Source organism: Pongo abelii, chromosome 1 (assembly GCF_028885655.2).
Source record: "Pongo abelii isolate AG06213 chromosome 1, NHGRI_mPonAbe1-v2.0_pri, whole genome shotgun sequence".
Lineage (NCBI taxonomy): Eukaryota > Metazoa > Chordata > Mammalia > Primates > Hominidae > Pongo > Pongo abelii.
In genome coordinates, this window is record NC_071985.2 from 214,787,895 (window position 1) to 214,800,996 (window position 13,102).

Here is a 13,102-nt window from a genome sequence, read left to right on the forward strand (position 1 = left end):
GCATGAGAGGGGACGTTTACATCTGCTGAAGGTCTGCCACGCTCTTGCAAAGTTCATTCTCACAGCCTCCATGCAGAAGATATCATTTTCTACATCTTACAGATGAGAACACTTGAGGCACAGAGACCAATTAATTTGGCCAAGGTCAGAGAGCAAGAAAGAGGTGGAGATCAGAGTCTGAGACTCTGAATGTTTGATCCTAAAACCCATTCTCTTTCCACTAGGATGTTCCATTTTGCTCTCTGAACTGGAGTGTGATCCAGTCTTCACCTCTCCCTGGGCTGAGGAAGGAGAGTAGGGAGGGTGGAATGTACGGTAGGCTGGGGTCAGAGGAAGAGAGTGTGGTCCGTGCTCCGAGAATGAGTGTGGACTTGCTTTGGTCATTTCCCACAATGGTCTAGAATACCTGGTTACTCCTCTGTAAAATGCTGAATGCTTCCTTTGTGAGTGAGGTCCTCTGTACAGGGCCATCGCAAGATGGGATCATGTTGAAGCAGGCGAAAATGCTTGGAAAACCAAAACAAATGTGCTAAGCAAAAGCAATGGGCTTTAAGCGCTGCATCTCATCGTCAATCTTCCTCCACAGGCTTCGTTTAGGTAGAAGGACAACCCCCTGAAGTGGAGGAGACTCGGGCCAGACTAGACTAGTCAGGATGGAGGAAGAGCCAGAATAATCCTTAAGGAGGGAAAGGCAGGGCACAGCTGGCCCAAAGAGTCATGTGAGACCACGCGACAGATAGGAACCAAGTTCTGGGGACAGCAGATGCAGAATTGGGAGTGGTGAAGCCTGCCTAGTGGATGCTGGTTCAGAACAGAAGACTCAGACCAACACAAAGAACCAAGGAAGAGGACGAAGGTCAGCCTGTAAGTGTTTTGGATGCAGATCTAATGTCCCAAGAGATATTCCACCCAAAGCTCAGACCAAAGGGATGGGTTGTTCAAGATGACAGGTTTACAGGCACAGGGAGGAGACGGATTCGGGTAGGAATGACCTTCATCAAGGTCATTCAACTAGGACAAAGAACAGAGAGCTCCACCCAGTTCGGTAGCTGAGACTCACTGGCCGCCCACCCTGTCCACTCCTTCTGAACTCCAAACTCCCAAGTTCCATGGGGCTGGATCAAGCCACAGGCAGTGGCTTTTTATCCTTCCATCTCCAGCCACAAAGAGACAACACAATGGAAAAGTAATTAAAAAATAAGACTGCAGGTTGAGGCGGGGCGGGGAATGCATTGGTAGGAGGGATGGGGGAGCCATTTCCAGAGAAGAGCGGGATGGAGGGTTGAAGCGGTTGGCGTCGTGATAACCAACAGATGCGATTCTGCAGATAAGCGTGGCAACTTAGATAAATTTCAGGCTTTGGAGGTGGGCGCCTGTGTCCCCTCTCCTCTCTCTGCCTTTTTTCAATTTTATCTCTGAGCCAAGGGACGGGGAGGGGGAGGGCAGAGAACTCTGAGGGGTGAGGAGATAGGAGGAGGGGAGGGCAGGGAGGGGGGCCAACTTCATCTTCGGGGACTTTGGCTTTTCTTTTTAATGTGTTTTTCCCAGAAGGTGGGAAATGCCAACACACACTCGGAGACCTAGAAGGCGGCCTATGTTTTTTAAAAAGCAGAGGACAAAAATCAAAATATTTGAAAATGTATTTCATGGTAATTATGTCATATTTCATGGGCTGGTGCCGCTACTGAAAGGGAGGCTGAATGCCTTAATTTGTATAGAAATTGTAATCATTTGTTCATTTCAAGGTGAAAATTGCATTTTTTAATTTAAATTGTATCCTGCATGATAGTCTATTATCTAGTAAAATTGTCTCCATGTCTGAATGCCTTATATGCAGCTGCAATGCTTGTTACAAATCCACTTATATTCATAAAAGCAGGTGGACATCTCAGGAAATGGAAGCCGTTGTGTGTGTGCGTGCATGTGGATGCGTGTGGACGCGTGTGGAGGCAGGAGCCGCTCTTGCCCACCTCCCTCTCCCGCCTTGTCAGTCACCCACCCCCACTTCCAACTCTCATGTCGGCATTTCCAGATCATCTGCTTAACAGATGATAATTAGTTGGAATAAATGAGGAAGCTGCCTGATGTGGAGGAACCAACCCTGGACTGAGTCAGGGAGCCAGGCGGGGCTCTGCCTCTCCATCACTGTGTGTCTCTGTTAGGTTGCAGCCTTAATCCCCTCTCTGGGCCTCAGTTTCATGAACTTAAAGTTTCCACCACGTGAAGGTTCTATGTCCATATGGCAACTGAGTGGTTAAGAGCCTGGCTCTGGAGCCCAACTGCCTGACTCTGAGTCCAACTATGACTCCCAGTTTTGCTACTTGCTAGCTGTGTGATCTTACGAAAATCCCTGAACCTCTCTGGGACTCAGTTTCTTCATCTTTAAAATGAGGGTAACAACAAAATCTACTTCGTATGGTTTCTGCCCGCAAACTATGGCTCTTTTGGACCAAATCCTCCTGTCCCCTGTCCATACAGGCTGGGAGCTAAGAGGAGTTTTTGCATTTTTTAATGGTTGACAAATAAATTCAAAGAAGAACAACATTTTGTGATATGTAATTATGTGAAATGCAAATTTAACTGCCCACATATTAAATTTTCCTGGAGCCGGGCGCCGTGCCTCACGCCTGTAATCCCAGCACTTTGGGAGACCAAGGCAGATTGCCTGAGGTCAGGAGTTCGAGACCAGTCTGGCCAACATGGTGAAACCCCATCTCTACTAAAAATACAAAAAAAATTAGCCAGGTGTGGTGGTGTGCACCTGTATCCCAGCTACTCAAGAGGCTGAGGCAGGGGAATTGCTTGAACCAGGGAGGTGGAGGTTGCAGTGAACTGAGATTGTGCCACTGCACTCCAGCCTGGGCTGGAAAAAATTTTCCTGGAACACAGACATGCTCATGTATTTACACATGGCTGCTTTTGGGCAACATTCAGAGGTGAGAAACTGACAGAGACTGGATGGTCCAAGAAGTCTCAGATATTTACTAACTGGATCTTTGTGGATGAAGATCCACAGCCCCTGAAATAACATAAGTAAAGCACTTAACCCAATCTGGCATGGGATGTGAGGGAGTTTGGATGTGAGGAAGAAAATTAACCAGTCAGTGTTCCTGCGACAGTTTCCATTGTCCAGCTTATACCTGGTACATACCGGTCAGAGATGCAGAATTTTTCTTTGGGATGAATACCAGAATGAGGACTTTGTTTCCCCAGAGAAGCTTTACGCAGAATTTTCTTGAAAATTCCATGACTTTTTTTGAACTCTGGGATGTCAGAAGGGGCTCTGGATCAGGAGTTAGAGGATCTTGTCCACCCACTGACTGTGGGCCTCAACCTCCCACCTGTAAAATGGGTCCCTTCCAGTGGAAGTATGACTGAAAGCCCCATGCTGCGTGTAAATGGCTGGCCTGTTCCTGGTGCAGCCGCTGCCTGGAATGGTTAATTTCTTCCTCTCCTTTCACTGAGGTGGGGGCCTTGGTCACTACAGGACCCTGTTTAGAAGCATCTCCTGCCCATTGTTTAGCTCATTCATTCATTCTGCAATTTCCAAGCCTCTCCTATGTCCCAGTAACTGTCTTGGGCAAAGCTCCATTGTGGGCCTTCTTAATTCCAGCCTCCCTTTGGCAAAAGAGAAAGAAAACCTGCACTCAAACCATAGCTGAATGTACTTTGGCTACTGACTTCATCTCTGAGCCTCAGTTTCCCCAACTAGAAAATGGAACTAATCATTTCCCTCTTCCTTACAGGATTGTATGGGAGAATTCAAAGAGATGGTGTATATCAAAATGCCTTATCAACTGTATAGAGTCATGCAATGGTTATTGAAGAATTGATCTTTCCCAGGAATCAGGCTGGAGAGAACTTGACTAAGGCCACATGGCTAAAAAGTAACTCAGAGGGTTTAACCCCATGCTGGGGGTTCTTAACTACCCATGACACTTCCTCTCTGGAGGTCTTTTATGCAGGGAAGAGAAAGCCAGCCTTGTTTTTCATCCTGTAGGAACTCAGGGTAGGAAAGACTTAGGGTTAGAGCTCTAGGGCTTCAGGTTCTCCATCGGTTTTCAAGACTGGATTGTGTCAGAATCAACGGGGGACCTAAAATAATGATGATGATGATGATGATGACGATGATGATGATGATGATGATGATGATAATGATCCTGATACCTGGGCTTTATTCCTAGAGGTTCTAATTTAATGGGGCAGGGGAGAGGCCTGGACATTAATATGTTTTAGCCCCCTTCCCTCTGCCCTCTTCACCTACCCAGATCTGATTCTAACAGGCAACAGCAAGAATTGAGAACAAGTGGACTCAATGTGCTTGAAGCAGGGACCCTGTGTGGCAGAAATCATCAAGAATAGCATCTCCAGGCAGCCCCGTCTTCAATGCCCCTTCAGCAGCTCCCTCCTGCTATGGGAATGGCTGCCATGCTATGTCATGGAAAGACAGTGGGCTCTGGGATCAGCAGAAGTGGATTCGAATCCTAATTCTGTCCCCACATTCTATCAATAACCCTATGTTACAGATGAGAAGATGTGGGTCCCAAGAGCTTCTGGAACGTGCTCAGGGCCACACCCCCAGGGCAGGCAGAGCTGAGAATGGATGCTGAGGCTGTGGGTGCTGGAGCCTGAGACCCGACGTCCTCCCAAAAAGCATCTGCCCTGTCAGACAAGGGCCGGACTCCAGCATCAACTGGCTGATGGTGGACTGATATGTGGCAGCCATCTTCCAAGCATGTTTAAGAGTTAATACCAATATGGACCAATTACTGTAGGCCTGCTATGTTCCAGACGCCTTACGCATGTCGCCTCATGGAGGACCTGCTATGTGCCGGAGCGTGTGGCCTCACCCAGAGCTCTCTCCTGCGGCTCCGGCATCCTTCTTCCCTGCTCTTCCCCTGTCATCTGCTGCTACTTTGCAGACTGCTTTGCTGGAAGCTGATTTTCTTTTGAACTCTAAAGGTTGGAGCACCCAGGGTCCAGTCCCTGGCTCTCTTTTCTTCTTCCATGTAAGACAGAAATCTTACCCCCTCCCTAAATGATCTCAATCAAATTTGCATCCCAGCCAAATTTCCAGAGCCACATGCACCATCTTCTCCAGGCTACAAAATTGTCAGGCAGCGCCATCTTTACTCGGGGGTCTCCCGTGGAGCTCCCAGCTCTGCCACGGCTGAGCAGACCTGTTGAATCTCTGCCCCCTGCACCCTACGCCTGATGGGCTCCTTTCCTAGCCTTTCCCGTCTCAGTAAGTGGCCTCCATATCTCCCCAGCTGTAAAGGAGCAAAGCCGAGGAGTTGCTCTCCATTCCCTCCTATCCTAACCCCCACCATATCCCAATTCATGAGCAGGACCTGCTGGCTTCTCCTCCAAAATGTGTCCTGAATCTCTCTCCTCTCCATCTCATCGCCACCACCCCGTCAAAGCCACCATTGTCACTGGGCGCCTGGCTTCTTGCCTGTCCAGCTACATACAATAGTCAAACAGACTTTTTCTAAGTCTGATTATGTCCCTGAAGACCCTCCGTGGTTTTCATTCATTCTTAGAATAAAATCTAACTTCTTTGCCAGGATCTACAAGGCCCTTCGTTCTGTGGCCACTGTCCATTTCACCCTTCCAATCTCCTATCACAAATGAAAGGCTGATTGAGTAAATGGATGAATAAATGAATGAATGCATGGGGAAGGGCCTAGACTGAGAATTAAGAAACATGGACTCAAGCCCTGGTTACTCTGGGACTTTGGACAACCCCTGCTTGTCCTGTCAAAGGAGTCTTGGAGGGGGTAAGTTCCATGCCAAGGTCATCCAGTGGTAGCTGAAAGAGCTAGAATTTGAACAGCTGCCCATCTGGTTCCAAAGCCCATGATGTCCTCTTCGTGCTTTTTCTCTGAATGTGCCTTCTATCCCCAGATCCCTCCTCTTGTCTCCAGGTTGGGACCAGAAGCACATCCAGCTGCTGCCAGAAATCCCCACCTGACCCTGCATTCTGGCAGGGAGCTGGGCCCCCTCGTCCTGCAGAACCCTCCACCCACCAGGGCCTGGCCACTCCCAAACCAGCTGCAGAGGCTTGGAGAGGACACTTCATAAGACAAAGTGTACCCAACTCAAAAAGGGCGTGCTGCCACATCCAGCTGTCTTCCGGAAAGAACCAGATCAACTGCTACTCTGCTGAAGATGGAAAAAATCCCATTAATTTCGTGAGTCTGGACACAGCCCCAGATGACTGAAGCGTCAATCTCCCAGCCTCTGTGCGATGGAGCTAACCCCCTCCCGATCCTTTCTCTAATCCAGGGTTTCTCAACCTTGCCACTGACATTTTGGGCCAGATAATTGTATGTTGAAGGGACTGTCCTGTACCTCATAGGATGTTGAGCAGCATCCCTGGCCTCTACTCATTAGATGCTGGTAGCAGCTCACCCACCCAGCTGTTATAGCCACAAGTGTCTCCAGACATTGCCAAATGTCTCCTGGGGTCAGTAAGACAGCAGATTGCCCCCAGTTAGGATTGCAGTAAAATTGCCCCCAGATAAGAACCATTGCTCAAATCTTAAGCATAGCTTGATCCAGAACTGTTTGATGTTGCAGGATTATAACGCTTACACTGGACATTACTTATCCACACTGCAGGTTTCTAGTGATTAGTAACTCACATGGAACACTTATTAAGTGCCAGGCATCCCACATCTAACATAGATCAACTCACTGACTCCTCACAGCAGCCCTTTGGGGCAGGTACTGTTATTACTCCATTTTACAGATGACGAGACTGAGGTACAAGAGGTTCGATGAGTTACTCAGGGTTATGCTATTGACAAACTACCCTAGAAAGCCAGGCTCTCTGCAGGGCATGTGCCCGCATTTATGTGCTCATCGAATCCTAATAACTTTACAAGTCACAGTGTCATGATGTGCGGATTTCAGAGGAGGAAACCAAGGCTCATGCAGTTTCCATGAACTCACCCAGTATCCCATAGCCATGGCAACTGGCAGAGCTGGGGTTTGAACCCAAAGATTATGGTGAAGCCCATTATCTTCCCACTACTCCTGACTGCATTTTAGAGATGCACAAATACACTTTTGGCTTGACAGGTGCTTAGAGATTTTATTCACATAGATAATAAGTGAAGATTTATTGAATAGTTATTGATGTCCACTCCATGCGAGGTCCTGTAGTTAAAAACACAGGCCCTTCCTTATCTTTTAGAGACAGTGCTGAACTATCTAAAAATGATGTGAGGTCTGGAATTTGCTTCAACGTAACCCAGGGTGTGGAGGGGTGATTGGTGGGGGGACACATGAAATGGGATGGGTGGTGAGCTGGTAACTGTGGAGGCCGGTGATGGCTATGTCTTTAAATCTTGTGACATTTTCCATCTTACGATGACTTTTAAAGTGTGAACACTGAATTCTTGTCTGGGTTCATGCCCTGGCTTCACCACCGAGGGTGTCATCTTGAATACTTTTCTTTGCTTCTCTAGACCTTAGTTTCCTCCTCCCTAAATTGAGCATAATCATTTCCAGCTGACAGGGTTGTTGTAAGGATTGAGTGAAATGACCCAGGACAGCATGTGGACCACCTGCACAGAGTGAGGACCTGGCCAATAGCAGGGCTCCTCAGGGCTCATAGCAGCTCCTCTGACATCGCTACAAGGACTTCACTGTCTGCAAGTAGACAGGGAAGACAGCCTCATCCCAGAACCTCACCCTAGCAGTATCCTCAGTCTACCTCCAGCCCAGATTGCGAGGGCAGCCCTAAGCCTTGTGATGGCCGTGGAGGGAGTCTGAGCTACCCAGACAGCAGGATGGAGACAAAGCTTCTAATCCCCATGAAGGACTCTGAGTTCATGCAAGCCCTCCACCCCTCCACACCAGCTGTGCAAAGGCCTCATCTGGAATTCCTGGAGGTTGAGCAGACAGCAAGGTCCTTGCTGAAGCCACAGATGAGGGTACCCTCCCACCCATTCAGCCCTTTCCCCTTGCTTCCTCTGCACTCTTGAGGGGCTGGCCCCTTTCTCTCATCAGCTGTCCGGGCTGGTTGAATTATTTCAGTGTTCTCGGACTCTCAGGAGTTGGCACAGAGCGTTGGAAGCCCTCCAGGAATTCCAGCTGGGTATGAAGCATGGATGAACTTGGCAGGTCACCTGCTTCCTACTCAGTGCCTGTCCACTTCCCCTGGGCTGACGGGAAGGGGTAGGGATCGTCTCATGATCGGAGGGTGGCTTCCTGGGGACTGGGCCTCCATTCAGCAAATATTCCATGAGTTGCCCTCCGTGTCCCAGACTTCCTTACAGTAGTAAGTTGCAGCCGTGTGACTAATCCCCATCAATGGGCTGTGAGAGGAAATGACATGTGTAACTTCTGGGCCACGGCAGTTAACAGCCAGAATGCCCTGGCCTCCCTCCTCTTCCCCAGATGCAGTGACCTTTGGGGCCATGCATTCCAAATGACATGGGACCACAATGGAGAAAACAAACCTTTATTGTCTAGTGCTGCTGAGCTTGGGGGTTTATCTGCCTCTGCAGCAGAGCCAAGCCTAACCTGACTAATAACAGGTCCTGTTGAAAATATCAGCTCAGCCTCCAGGATCTGGGATCTAAAGGTCAGCCATGCAGGCAGGCATCGACCATGACTCCCCAGTAAAAACTCAGAACACCAAGGCTCAAGTGAGTGCCCCTGGTTGGCAATATTCTGCTTATTGTCACACATCATACCTGGAGGAGTCAGCACTGTCTGTGACTCCACAGGCAAAGGACAATGGGAGCTCTGACATTGGAACCCCCTTGGGTTCTACCCCACATGTGTCTTCCTTGATTTGATCTGTATCCTTACACAGTAATAAACCATAACCATGGGTATAAACACTTTCGGTGACTTCCATGAGTCTTTCTAGCAAATGGTCGAACCTGAGAATGGCCTTGGGAATGAACGCCCAAACTCCACAGTTAGAAGTGAGGGTGGTCTGTGGACTGCTCCCCTGACTTCAAGCTGCCTTTGCTTTCCCTCATGAAAGACCTGGAGCCAAAGGTGGCACTATGTGAATGGACGTTGCCAGACCCTGGAGATAGATTCATGGGCCAATCTGTCCTCAGGGGCCAAAATCACAAATAAGGAAAATGATGGAGACTCTCCTTTGACAACATTGGGTCTCTAACAGCATCTGATGAACTTGCAGTCCCATCTGGATGTTCAGGTCAGATCTGCAAGGGGTCTGGTATGAAGACGTTCATTTCAGTGCTGCTGGTGGGAGTGGGAGCTGGAGGGAGCTCAGGTGTGCATCCCTCAGGGACTGGAGAAGTGAACTGTGATGAAATGCTCATTAGCACACAGAGGTGATGCTCGAATATAGTCACATGGAGGAGGGTCAGTGCCACCTGAAAATGACCAGAAACAGAGGAAATCTACATCACAAAGACATTGATGTAAACTTATAACACACATAAAGCTATTTTTTCAAGACTCTAAGGACATACATTCAACAAGGAGGATGCTAGTGGATGAAAAAAATAATAAAATCAGACAATGGAAAGTGACATTTGATTAGAAATTATGGAACTAGGGGAGCACCATAGGCTATAGGATTATTGGCATGACTTTGTGGCCTGTATATCTTGTTCCCTTGGTGGAGTCTTTGCATTGGTCTTTCCCCCTCTTCCAGCCCTCCTTTCAGGCAAGTACACCTGCTCTCACCCACGTTGATGAAGATCCTTCTGCTTCCTGCACTTTCCATTTCCCTGATTTCCAGTCTACCTTCAGCATCCCATGAGACCAAATGCACTGTTGGGTAGATCTAGATGCCTCTACCCAGATGGTTGGGGGTCTTCATCTTGGCTACAGTTTGCAGTCACTTAGGACACCTTAAAAATTACTCCTACCTCAGGCGCTGGCTTATGCCTGCAATCCCTTGCTGGGTGCTGGCTTATGCCTGCAATCCCAGCAATTTGGGAGGCCAAGGCCGGAGGATCACTTGAGCCTAGGAGTTCAAGACCAGCCCCTTGGGCAACATAGTGAAACCCTGTCTCTAAAAAAGATAGAAAAATTAGCCAGGCATGGGGCGGGGCAGGGTGCCCCTGTAATCCCAGCTACTCAGGAGGCTGAGGTGTGAGCATACCTGAGCCAGGGAGACTGAGGTTGCAGTGAGCTGAAATCATGCCACTGCACTCCAGTCTGGGCAACATAGTGAGACCCTGTCTCAAAAATGATTGCCACCCCCCGCCCCACACCAAGATGCTGATACAATTGGCTGAGGTGGAGTCCCACCGGTAAGCTTTAGAGGCCTGCCAGGTTTGGATTCTGACCCAGGGATCAGAACCACTGAGGCGCATGCTCTTCTCCTGGCCTCCCTCTCAGAGCCTCTGTCATGTTCCACTGAAGTTTTCTACTTGTCTCCCCCCAGCTAAGCTGTTTCTGAAGCATCTTGGGCAGGAGCTGGCATAGGCCGGCCTCTCAGGAAAATGTTGGTTTGAGATGAGCTGTTTTAAAGCTGTTCAAACAGATGAGACACACAACGTCATTATTAAGTTCGGACTAGCACAACGTTCATTTTCTTTTTCAGCCACCCCTAAATTAAGCTCCTAATTCCCACCTGCATCTTGGACCTCTTATCTACAGAGAAGCAAAAATTTTCTTTTTTATTTTTAGGACTACGTACAAAACTGGGGAACCAAGAAGGCAAGCAGATCATGAGGTCAGGAGTTCGAGACCAGCCTGGCCAATATGGTGAAACCTCGTCTCTACTAAAAATATAAAAAATTAGCTGGGCATGGTGGCTCGTGCTGTAGTAGTCCCAGCTACTTGGGAGGCTGAGGCAGGAGAATCTTTTAAGCCCAGGAGGTGGAGGTTGCTGTGAGCTGAGGTTGCACCAGTGCACTCCAGCCTGGGCAACACAGCGAGACTCCATCTCAAAAAAAAAAAAAAAAAAAAAAAGGCCCAGCATGATGGCTCATGCCTGTAATCCCAGCACTTTGGGAGGCTGAGGTGGGCAGATAATGAGGTCAGGTGTTCAAGACCAGCCTGGCCAACATAGTGAAACCCCGTCTCTACTAAAAATACAAAAAATTAGCTGGGTGTGGTGGCGGGAGCCTGTAATCCCAGCTACTCGGGAGGCTGAGGCAGGAGAATCGCTTGAACGTGGGATGTGGAGGTTGCAGTGAGCTGAGATTGCGCTGCTGCACTCCAGCCCGGGTGACAGTGTGAGCCCTGTCTCAGAAAAAAACAAAAAGAAGGCACAGAATGCTGGAGCCAGTGGACAGACAGTTTATGGAGGGTTCAAAGGATCATGCCAAGTCTGCATCCTGACACACAAGGACCAGGGTCATATGGACTCCACTTACCTGCAGGTGGGACAGATTGGAAACTGTCTTTCTGGCCATAGGATCAGGAAAAAAATATCCCTCTGGGCTGGAAAACATAAGAAAAATATTTGTTTTATTTTTCTTCTTCTCCTTCTTTCCTCCTCCTCCTCCTCCTCCTCCTCCTCCTTCTTCTCCTTCTTCGAGATGGAGTCTCTCTCTGCCGCCTAGGCTGGAGTGCAATGGTGTGATCTCTGCTCGCTGCAACCTCTGCCTCCCCGGTTCAAGCAATTCTCTTGCCTCAGCCTCCAGAGTAGCTGGGATTACGGGTGCCCGCTACAACACCCAGCTAATTTTTGTATTTTTAGTAGAGTCAGGGTTTCACCATGTTGGCCAGGCTGGCCTCAAACTCCTGACCTCAAATGATCCACCTGCCTCGGCTTCCCAAAGTGCTGGGATTACAGATGTGAGCCACTGTGCCCAGCCTCCTTTTCTGCTTTTAAAACATTCTCTGCTCTACTCTGAGACCAACCCTGGTAGTGAAGCCACACTTCTGTAATGATGCTGGTGGCACGTGGGCACCTAAGGGCCAGAGAGAAAACCTGTCACCCCGGATAGAGGAGCCAGGCAGAGGGGCCCCCTATTTTGTGGAGGGTGGAAAGAGTTTAGAGTTTTTTTTTTTCTTTTCCAAATACATGAGGCAAATGGTGAATCTCTTTACGACTAGAGTTTTAAAAATCTTTTAAAATATCTTGTGCCTTCTTCCTAAGGGCAGACCCACTCACATGCATCTGTGTGACAGCAAGGGAGGCTAAAACACTCAGAGAATGTCATTTTTCTGGCCAGAGGGACCAGAAAATGGGACCCCTGGAAGTGACAGGATGTGGGCAAAATCTCCAAGAGGAGAGGGATGGAGAAGGAAGCCCCCTAATTCTGTGTATGAACTGACATAAGTCCCAGGCTCACCTTCAAGTGATGCATGTGTGAAATACATATTAAAAAAAAAAGCAAAGGATTTGAGAAGTGAGTGATGACATAAAACACTGCCCAAGTCTGAGACCAATCTCTGGGTGGGACAGACCCAAACAGCATAGCAAAGGCTTTGAAAACTGGACTGAAGTTGAAGCCATCATTCGTGGAAGGCAAGACGGATCTTGGGTTCTGAACATCAGTAGATTGATGGCCTACTAAATTAAAACAATAAAAAAAAACCTAACAAACAAAAATTCCATCCTCCAGAGGATTTTAACAGGATTGAGAGTCTCACAACATAATATTCAGAAAGTCCAAAATTAGTTGATAGACCAGGAACCGGGAAACTCTAAACCAGTTCTCAAGGGAAAAGACAATCAACAGATGCTAACCCTGAGATGACCCAGATGTTGGAATTATCATAGACTTTAATGGGGCCATTATAACCATACCCCATGAGGTAAAGGTATTAAAATGAGTGAAGAGATAAAAATTCTTAGCAGAAAAATAGAAACTATAAAAAGGAATCAAACAAAATATTATAACTGAAACATATTATACATATATATATATTTTAAAATCACTGAATGAGTTTAATAGCAGAATAGAACCTATGGGACAAAAACAAACAAACAAAAAAAACCAAAACTCTAACCTTTCTGTCATTGGAATACCTGAATAGGAAGAGTAAGAGACAGATACAGAAAAAATATTTTTTGAAATAATGGCTGGAAAGTTTCCAAACTTAATGGAGAAAAATCCACAAATATTCAGATTCAAGAGGTTTGGTAAAACCCAAAGAAGATAAATTTTAAAAAACCCATGCCCAGACACAACCTAACAAA